Source organism: Tupaia chinensis, unplaced genomic scaffold, assembly GCF_000334495.1.
Source record: "Tupaia chinensis unplaced genomic scaffold, TupChi_1.0 Scaffold000088_1, whole genome shotgun sequence".
Taxonomy (NCBI): domain Eukaryota; kingdom Metazoa; phylum Chordata; class Mammalia; order Scandentia; family Tupaiidae; genus Tupaia; species Tupaia belangeri.
In genome coordinates, this window is record NW_006159550.1 from 5128368 (window position 1) to 5135038 (window position 6671).

Below are 6671 nucleotides of genomic sequence, written 5' to 3' on the forward strand. Positions count from 1 at the left end.
CACACACACGCACACACACACACACACACACACACACACACACACACACACTGGAAGGAGGTGAACCATCAACACCTGGGTTGTGGCATAGTTTGAGGGAGAGGCCATGTTAAGTTCTGGTCTTAGCATACTCTGTGTAAGTATATATTCTGTCCATGCGCAGGGAAGGGGAGTAAGGCAAAGCCCGTGAGCTGACGACGCAGCAGGTGAGAGGTGCAGTCAATCCGCACGATGAAGCGGCCTCCCTACAGCTACTTCAATCTCGTTAAAGACCACACTTCAATAAGCACATGTGCTCTGACGAGCGCGCACGCTGGGACAGACGTGGTGCAGGACAAAGGGTGGCTGAGATCGTAGCAGAAGATCGTGTCCCGCATCCTCACCTCGTGAATGCCATACAGCCCAGATTTAGTGCGCAGTAATCATGGAGGTCCAGGGCCTTTATCCCTCTCTCTCTCTCTCTTTCTCCTTGGTCAAATAAATAATAATAATAACAAATAAAATAAGTATAAAATTATTCTTTAAAAATGTGTGTGTGATGGCTGGAAGGCTTCCCTTCACAGTTTCCACTGCTCTGACCTCAGAGACGTGGACAGGGAGGTGTGACTGCTCGTTCTCTCTGAGAGCCATCTGTGGTGACGGTCACGCTGTCTTTCAGTGCCCAGGTTCCCTTCCCACCCGCAGGGCCACTGGTGTCTGAACCACAGTGAGGTGGTCTACCCCGGGAAGATCTGAGAGCCAGAAGTCATGCTAAACTCTTAATAAAAACATGATAACATATATTTTTACATTCTTTAGAAGGGTCTCTGACTGTGGCCAAGTTAAAGAGATCAAGAATCGCTCTTCTGTGAAGCAACTATAGAACTTAGCAAAATGAATGTAAGGCAACCTTCATTCAGAAATCTCTTTATTGCACCACGCTGGAAATGACCAAAGGCTTACAACATATCAAGCCCTAGTCCTGGGTTCAGCCATTTCTCCTCTGAGCCCCGGTACTTCTAGTGAGAAATGGAATTCGGAGACCTCAATTTCATGCCGGAAGTGCTCTCTTCTTCTGGACTGCTTTTGCTGTCTAGTTTTTCTGTGGACAGCTTCGAAAGAAGCATTCCTTAGACAAAACTGATTTGAAATATGTATCATAAGGTTTTTTTATTTTTCATTTATTTATTCCAGGAATGACAGAGACAGAAAACCATTACCCTCAATAGGATCTTGACTCTGCAGTCCACCCACAGACTCAGCCAACATGGATCGGGAGCACAGGCCCACCCAGCATACCAGGGTGGTCTTGGCCTCAAACTGGCACCTTCTCCAGTGGTTCCGCCTCTCAGAGCTTCCCCTTTACTAAGGAACTGCCCTCGGGCCCCTAGATCATGACATTCTTACTAACCTTTTAAATTTGCATTTTTGTTTAATAGTGAACTGTTGGTTTCTGACAGTATTAACGTAAATATATAAAGGTACGAATATAAGAAATACCACAATTTCCAATAGCATGCTAGATTTCTCTCTTCCTGCCTCCCTCCTTTCTTCCCTTCCTCACTTCCTTTCTTGGTCCTTTATTTCTTTTAATTTGTCCTATCTTTCTCTCTCTCTCTCTCTCTCTCATTCTTCCCTTTCTTTGGTCTTGGGGTATACAGTGAAAACCTATTTGAAAAATAAGTTGTAATTGTGGCTCTTAATTTGTTTCTGACATCTTTAATATATAATGTGTTTATTTCTTTCAATTTCTACTTTTACATGTTTTAAATTGGCTTTATTTTGTTTAAGTTAAGTTTGTTTTGTGTAGATAAAACATTTACATGGGTCTGAAGTGAAAAATGATAAAACGAGATGTATTGAGAGATTCTAGTTTCCACCATTGATTTCTCGTCCCTCTTTTTTCCCTCATCCTAATGGTAACGCCAATGAATTCTATTAGATGTTTCAACTTTTCTTATCTTCAGAGGAAGTCCCCACGTTAACTATGCAGTTGCCAAATAAAACATGGACTTCTCAGGTGAAGGTGAAATCGAGAAATAGTAGGTACATTTTTCGTTTAAGGCATGTGTCAAGAATCGCACAAGATCGCACCCTGTACTTTTTCTTTTTAGACCCGGTCTCACTATGCCACCCTTTCCCTCCCTCAGCCTCCCTAGTAGCTGAAACTATGGTGCATTTCTCTGCCTAGATTTTAGGGAGGGCTAGGAATTGAACCTAGGCTTCTCAGGAGCCTCAGCCTTCTGGGTAACAGTGTCAACTTGCGTGCACTTGCACAGATGGGCCTGCACTATTTTCTTTTTATTCAATCTTGAAATCTTGGTGAGGAAGCCTCTTTACTTGATGATGAACAGAAATCCTGTAACACAGTGGTTTGTGTACACATGCACACACACACACACACAAGTCCACTTACCTTGGACCGGAATCAAGTATGGCTAACTGACCTTATACCCATTTCTTTTAATAAAACTGATTCAAAGCTTCTGAGATCTGCTGGTGGTGGTCGCCTCACCACCTGCTAACAGGTGCAAAGGAACGTGATTCAGGACCAGGATGCAGAAGTTTCCTCTCAGGACAAGACCATGGCAGGGCACTGACTGGAATTCCGACTGCAGGGTGTGAGCCTGATATTGGACTGCCCTCTCCACCAGGAACAGGCAGCTGTAGGCATGGTTCTGCTTCCCACCGTATTGGGCTCAAACTCTTCAGTCTTGGGTTCTCAGGGCTGCTGGCGAACAGGCAGCTGTAGGCATGGTTCTGCTTCCCACCATATTGGGCTCAAGATCTTCAGTCGTGGGTTCTCAGGGCTGCCGGTGGCTCTTCTGGAGGGAGCCTGCTCTCAAGTGCCACAACTGTAGGCATGGTTCTGCTTCCCACCATATTGGGCTCAAGATCTTCAGTCGTGGGTTCTCAGGGCTGCCGGTGGCTCTTCTGGAGGGAGCCTGCTCTCAAGTGCCACAAGAGGGCGCTCCAGCAATGGGTGACAGAGCAGCAGAGGCTCCTCCCCGAGGTCCCAGCACCCACCCCTGATGGATTTCAGTTTGGTGTTCCTGTAAGATAGACCCTCAGTGACTCTCCCTGCTGTGGCCCAGTCTGGAAGACCAGAGCCAACTCATTGCCTTCTGCCCTAGAGATCTCTTCTTTTGGAGGTGGATTTGAGTGGTGAGCAGGTATTCTGCTTCTTTCTCACCTGGAAGCTCTTCTTTAAGGCTGGAGAGGGGAGGATGCAGCGGGCTCTAGCCCAGCTTCTAGCTTTTCTCCCTCTAGGTAAGTATGTTGTGTAGATGCCCATGGACTTCTCCCTCCAGTGGGAGGCCATGTGAAGAGATTCCTTATTACTTTTTGTTGTTTTCCCCATGGCAGCCAGTCAAACATCTACCACACTGAAAGGGAGAAGCCAGTCACCAAGAAAGCAGGAGCACCTGTTGTAATCCATTGTAGTTCTCAACGAAGTACCTGCTGCACCCACTGGTCCCAATTCCAGAAGGGACAGGCCCCACGCCACTTTCTCTACCATGACCTCCTGTATTCTGAAATAGTGGCCGGTTCAGGAGCTGATCCAGAGAAATACCACGTTGAAACAGAAGATTCAGGGAGCAGCAGTAAGCTTTTAATCAGAAATCTTCGAACAAGTGACTCGGGTGTGTATTACTGTGCTGCCTGGGACAAACACGGTGATTCAGACCTGCCTCGTGCTACACCGAAAATGGATCTTGTGGCTGTTCTTGGTCCACAATACAGACCACCCCTCGCTTCACTTCCTTTCCCTGACTTTGTCAAATTACGAGCAAAGATAAAACCCAGAGTGAATGACTAGCACCACCCTGCATCCCTCTCCAAAATAGCAGCTGTATCCTGCCCCCACCACGCCTTAACATAGAACTTTCTTAACACAGAACTCTCATTGCTGAGTCTGAAGGAAGCAACCTTGCTTTGAGCATTGTTCTTTGAGCTTCGTTTGGGACCAGTGGAGATCCAGTCAACGTGCTTTGTATGGTGGACAAGGTCAGCTTGTGTTCTCCTGTGATGGGAGGCATTGAGGAGAGCATTACGGGAAGGGAGTTTAATTGAATCACTTATTCAATTATTATCCACAGATCATGGCTGCAAATGGGGATTAGTCATTACTCAGGAACATGAGAAATGTTGGAATGAAATCTTAAGACTTCATGCAGACCTCATGCATAATAAGAGGTACTGTCTTTTTAAACAAACTGATATAAACCTCACTCTAACCAGCCATGACACTGCTGATACAAATGAGAATGTAGAAAAAAAAAATCTATGGCTATTGGAATTCCAAATTTGTATCTACTTACAACTACGAAGAACAAAATTTCAAGAAATTGAATATCTCAGATCTAAATGGCCTTTATTAGTGATTTATGAATCAGGTAACATCCAGACACAGAACAGAAAGGAACTCTGATAGTTGTGGCAGAACTGTCATTTTTTGTACAGTAGCTTGAGCAGAAGGAAGAAGCAGCACAGTGCAGAGTGGATGACTGACATGAGGTCACTTTCCCAGTATGAACTGAGCAAAGGACATGTCCTTCTCTTGCAAGATCGTGTTGCCTGGGCATCCAAACATTCATCAATCTATCTTACAGCCATGATAATGCTGTGTAACAAATACCCCAAAGGGGCTTAAGACAACAAGCCTTTATGAATTCTCACAAACGCATAGATTTGCTAGTCTGTTCTGCTGGTATGGGTCATGCTCACCTGGGCAATGGGTTATCTGAAATGGAGCTGTTGATTAGGGTGGCATGAACTGGAATGCATCGGCTTTGTCCTGAGTCAGGCTAGACTGGTGTTTCTGCCTCTAGAAAGCTAGCCTAGACTTGTTCTCATGACAAGGCAGGGACCCGGGAGCTTACAAAGTCACACGAGGCCTCTTGAGGCTTGGATTCAGAACCTGAGCCCCACCAATTTCTCTCATATTCAGAATTTGTAAACAAAGTGTAACTTGATACTATCGAAGGAGCTACAAAATCACATAGCAGAAGAGTTTCAGTTCTCAAAAGTTTGGACTAAGTCCATTCTGCTCCATATCTTTCACCGAGTGTAGCTCTAATCCCTGAAACTGAGGACTCTGAAGAATAAATGGCTTTGAGCCAAGCTCAGAAGGAAATCAGGCAGTGCACTCTGCTCCAGAGCAGAGAGTCTCAGTGTTTTTCAAGTGCCCCTGGCCAGGACTAGAAGACAACTGGAAACAGAGCTGTGCCCCCATGCGGAAAGAGAAAGGAGCTTTCAGTGAGTCCCCGGGCTCTGGGTCCCATCTGGTTTGTGCTTCTTTTGTCCTTTTCCCTGTCTCCCAGTCCTCAGGCAATGCCAGCGGCAGACAGCACCTGGGCTGGACAGAGCCAAGTCTCTGAGGGAAGGGACCTTCTCTCTAATGAGTGAAACTGTGTCCCCAAGAGGAAATTCTGGTGACTTTTCTTCTCTCTTTATCCTCTTCCTGGTTGGCCCAACAGGCAGGCACAATAATGGGAGATGCATAGGGAAAAAATATACTACAGCACTGCCTATCTGGCTGGACAGCCGCACGGGACCTTGTGGGACCTTGTGAGTTAGCATCAGTGACAGAAGAATCACTGGGGAGGTAGAGAAAGGGTTTCTAAGAAGCTGTGGTCAGGCCAGCTTGAGGCATGGTGCATAAGGCAACTGAGTCCCACGTGGCCAACTGGGCAGTTCAGATCTGATCGTTGGAAAAACAGTCTGGGTGCACGTGCGTGCGTGCAAGAATCCCAGAAGGGTTTTCTCCATGATTTGGTATAACCTAAGCAAACCAGCTCTGAGCACCATTGAGCTCTTGTCCTGTAGGTGATGGCCGTTTCTGCTGTTACCATCCCTTAGAGGTTGGTTAAGCCTTTCCCAGAGTTCCAACCATTTGTCGTCACTCGTTTCATCTTGAGGTCAGACTCAGTGTCTTCTCTCCCTGGGGCCTCTTCCTCCCTTCCTATTTCTCTCAACAGTGACCTCCTGGCACCACCAGGGAAGCATCTGTTCACATCCTCCACTCCCCCACCGCCCTCTGCCAGGCACTCAGCTGTGGCACTGTTACAGTCTACTCAGCCAGAAATAAGAGGACATCCAGACATAGCCGAACTTATTGGAGTTTATTGATGAAGCCGGGGGCATATAGGGGCTGGAGTTGGGGGTGCATGTCTCTCAAGACCCTGCAACCCGAGTGAAAAGAGAAAGGCGTTTATACAGCCAAAAATGCACAATCATGTCTGGGGTGACTTGATTTACAAGGATAAAGAGCAGTGGGCTTTAAAGCTTAGGGGGTAGGGCTTTACAATGTAAAAGCATAATGCACATTTCAGAAGCAGAAAAAGCAGGTAAGTAGGTTAATCATGCTTAAGGTGATTAGGAGACATGGGGCTTTAAGGACAATAGGAATGTTAAGCACTCTGTTTACTCTTAAAAGGGGAGAGGGAAGGTTTCCAGTCATAGGAATTTAACAGTTAATAATGGAGGCGCTTCTCCAAGATGGAGTCATGCCTGCTTCAACACTTCTGGCAGCCTGTGGTAAGAGCTCAGCAGCGTGGGCTCCACTCATCCACCACTTCTGGCAGCCTGTGGTAAGAGCTCAGCATGGGCTCCACTCACCCTGGTCACAGTGTGGAGCCATGCTGGGCCACCTCCCCATCCTGTAGGCCCTCCTTCTTCTAAGACACATC